This window comes from Buceros rhinoceros, unplaced genomic scaffold, assembly GCF_000710305.1.
Source record: "Buceros rhinoceros silvestris isolate BGI_N320 unplaced genomic scaffold, ASM71030v1 scaffold7476, whole genome shotgun sequence".
NCBI lineage: Eukaryota > Metazoa > Chordata > Aves > Bucerotiformes > Bucerotidae > Buceros > Buceros rhinoceros.
Genome location: NW_010415767.1, coordinates 35,093 through 39,033, shown reverse-complemented (window position 1 = coordinate 39,033; position 3,941 = coordinate 35,093). Strand labels below are relative to the sequence as shown.

Here is a 3,941-nt window from a genome sequence, read left to right as displayed (position 1 = left end):
GTGAAGAAAGAGCAGGTAAGGGAGCCCGGGCACGCAGCGAGCCGCTGGCCCACCAGCGAGCTTAAATCTAAAGGCAGTCTCGGTGACGAGGCAGCAGCCGTCATCAGTCTGGCGTCTGCGGCAGGAGCAAACGGTGCCGGTTTTGAAGCTGAAGGTGTTTTCAGAGTGTGTCTGTCCTTTGACACCTGATGAAAACTGATTTCATGCTTGCTTGTCCGGCGCGTGAGCCATGAAGAGTCCATGGTCCCTGCAGCTCCTCGTCGCTCTGAAATGACTGCATCCTGATTACTGGAACTTTCCATGTGATAGCTTCTGGAGGAGCCATCACATGCTTTTCCCTTTGGTTCATCGGTTCATTGTTTGCACTGAGCCGCTTTCTTTTTCCCATAATAATTTCCAGTCAGTAGGATTAACGGGCGCAGTTCTTCATGGGTAAGGGATGCACCATTAACAAGGTACCTGCAGATCACCTCCATGAGGCTGTGACCCCCAGCCTTCCCCTCGGAAGGGTGGAATCAGTCAGCCTCGCTCCTCCTCGCCTCCATCCTCTGAAATGTTCCGATGGTTTGAGGGGGGGCCCTGTTGTTTCACCTGGGTGGGAGATGGCTCTGGTGAAGCAAGCAGACATAAGGCTTTGCTTAAAACCGGCTCGAGCGCTCCTGAAGAAGCTCTTTGGGGCTGAATATTGTCTTGGGGTTTAAGGGAAAAACTCCTTATTTTTTTATTTTGACTGACGACCTTTTTGACCATAGAAAACCCTTGACCAGCCTCACTCCACGCCCTCTCTGTCCAAAGACCTCTCTGCTTTTGCTCCCACATCCACTGATCATGTGTTGGGACAGTTCTGGTCTCTGAAATGGCTCAGAAATCCATAGAATTGTAGGACATTTTACATCTGGATTGTGTGGGGAGAAGGGGCAGGGCTGCTTGGCCAAAAGAGAGGGGTGCTGCACAAGCCAGTCCTTAATTTCAAGTGTAATTTCACCAGGCTTGGGCATAAATAGCATGAATTTTGTTCTTCAGACTTCTTCAGTAATTTTTCCACTCCCAGGTTTTTTTCATCTTAAAAAAACCCCAAAACAAACCCCCCAAATAACCACCACAACAACAACAAGAATCCCCAGCCTTGGGGATCCACCCCCTGCCCGTCACGGGGGTGTGGGGGCCTGAGGCGCGCTCATGATCAGGTACAATAGCGCAGTCTGAAAATACTGCAGAAATACAGCACGGAAAGCGTCTGGGAGAAGAGTTTAGGGAGAAGACGCAGCTGCACCTGCAGAGTTCCAGATAATTCCCCGAGTACGTGGGTCTTTCACTGGCCTGGTTTTTTCTTCCTAGATACCAGGATGTCAGGTCTCTTTAGGGAGAAGCAGCTTAATACGGTCTGAAGGTACCTCAGTGCCCGAACGTGTCAGCGTAGTTTGGGGGGTCGTCCCTGATAGTTCCTGGCATGTTTTGTTCTCCAGATGAATGGGAGAAAATCCTTTGTATGATTTTAACCTAGACATGTTCCCCTGGTCTTAATGTAGACAGGAAGCTGAAAAAAAAAAATCTTAATAGAAAATTACAAATAGGCAAATTTCCACCGTAGTCTTGAGCGTGAAGGAAAATAATCAGCAAAGAAGTTGTTTGTAAGCTGAAGATGCTGCTAAAATGTAAAGGGCTGCTGGGTGCCCCCGGGGGTGTGGGCTCTGCTCTCCAGCAGCTTTCCTGTTTTCTGCGGAAAAATTATTTCTGTGCATCTGGGTCTTTTTGTTGGTTGTTTTTTGTTGGGGTGGTGTGTTAACTCTCACGTGTGAAATCTGATGAGCAATTAGACTGACAGGGTGCTTCCAGCACTTTTGCCACCTGCGTGTGCACCTTCCCTGGCAGATTGCTTCAACAAAACATGAGAAAATCACCCCGAAGTCCCTCTGCCCAGCTCTTCACAGAGGCCCTCAGAGGGGACATCTTCAGTCCTGTGAATTCTTGGAATACTGTGTTCAGTTTTGGTCGCTGCTGTACAAAAAAGCTGTGGACAGGCTGGAGAGGGTCCAGAGACAGACCGTAAGGGCTGGGAAGCCCTTGTGAGGAAAGGCTGGGAGAACCAGGTTGGTTCAGCCTTGAGAAGAGAAGGCTCTGGGGAGACCTTACCACCACGCGCGGGGGTTAAAGGGTGGCTGCAAAGACGACAGAGACTCCCTTTGTACAAGGAGTCCATGGAAAAGACGAGGGGAGACGGGTACAAGTCACCGCTGGGGAGATTCCGCTTGGACACAAGAGGAAAATATTTCACAGGAGCAATCAGCCAATGGAATAACCTGCCCAGGGAAGTGCTGGAGTCCCCAACATGGGACACCTTCAGGATTCAGCTGGGTCATCTTATGTAGATGGTGCTTTTCCCAGGAAAGGCTAGAGCAGATGTTCCTTGAGGTCCTTCCAACCTGGGATTTGATGGTTCTGTGATGTTTTTCTCTTGGTGAAGAAGGCTGGACCGCTTGCCAAGCTGGCTGTGGTGGTGGCAGAGGTGTAGGTGGCCTCAAGCCTTGCTGTGAGCCTGGGGGACTCTCCAGCTTGTCACAGACGCTGCAAAGTTAAATGCTCAGCGAAGAGTAATCCTCTGACGTACGCTGTGCCTTCATCTCCAGCCAGCCTTCACGGTACACGAGGGTCTCGACATCTGGACCCAGAGCTCATGTCCAGGTGCTGGAAGGAGAAAGTCCTCCAGTGCTGGCGGTAGATGGGGAAGAGCCGGCCGGTGCTGAGCTGCCCCTGGGGAAGAACATCGACGGTGGATTTTGAAATCAGCTCTTGCATTGCCTTTTTGTCTTTCTAGTCCCGCTTTCTTCCAGTCTCCCCACCCAGCGAAGCCCAGGAGACCTTCGCTATGTCCTCTCCTCAGGGAAGGGAGCAGCGTGGGTCTTGCCTCACCTCCGCGGTTCGCTGGGGCTTTGGTGGGAGCCGGCGCTGTTGGTAACGGAGCTGATCCCAAATTCCTCTTTCCCCCTTTCACCCCAGGGCAGAGGGGAAGGATACGATCCGCTGGTATGAAACCTCTCGGGGGAAGGTCCCTGGTGGGACCCACTGGTGTGGCTGGTTATACGATGCAAGGTTGTTCTGGGCTCAAAGCCGATTACAGCCTTGGGGTGGATTTGCGCCGTTCTCGTGACGGTTTATTGTATAGAGTGAATAGAAACAGACTTGGAGGATTAATTTACAATGTATTTCCAGCAACGCTTATTGCTTAATACACTGAAATCGTTCCGAGTCAAAAGAGTTGTTTTTTTCCTTGTAGTGAGTTAACTGAAAAATGTTAATTTGATTTTATTTTTTTAATTTTATTTTGTTTTTAAATTATTTTTTACTTTGGTTTTATTGTATTGTATTTAAGCATTAGCTTGGGTGTTACCTTACTCCTGCTGAGGTTTGGAGGCTGTCAGGGCCATAACCGAGGAGAAGGGTAACGGCTGCGGCGTGGCGCTGTTGCCGGGAAGGGTGAAATGCTGTAAGGCTGTTCTGGCTTTCATCTCGGGCCGTGGAGAGGACCGCGGGCTGCGTGGCATCACGGCAGCTCCTCAGATGGTCTGACCCGAGATAAACCCAGCAGAAGGAGCCATGGTTGTTTCCTCTCACCCCTTTTCCCTGCAGTGTATTTGGCTTTCAAAGAGCACCTGCATCTCGCAGGCTCGGGGGACGTGTCGGGCACCTGCAGAGAGCAGCATCCAGCCTCTCCTCCTGTGCTGACCACCCGTGAGCCAGCCGGCTGCGCAGGAGCCTTGTTTGGCCCCTCAGCTCCGTGTTTGTTTAACCCTTTGCTCGGGGAGCCTTCCGCTCTCCCAGAGACGTCAGCATTCCCCTGCGAGTTCACGCTGCCACGGGGGTCCATGTCCCCAGTCAGGGGACCGTTTCCTCCCTGATCAGACCCCTCTGTGGAGCCTCCAGCAGATCAACACTCCCACCCA

The 3,941-nt window shown here is 51.4% G+C and overlaps 1 protein-coding gene across 1 annotated transcript in view; it reads left to right on the top strand.

Annotated features, from left to right (window-relative positions):
- Positions 1–3,941, top strand: part of LOC104494666 (band 4.1-like protein 3) — a gene marked incomplete at its 3' end in the record, with an annotated part of 36,905 nt that overhangs the window by 281 nt on the left and 32,683 nt on the right. The window lies entirely within an intron of this gene.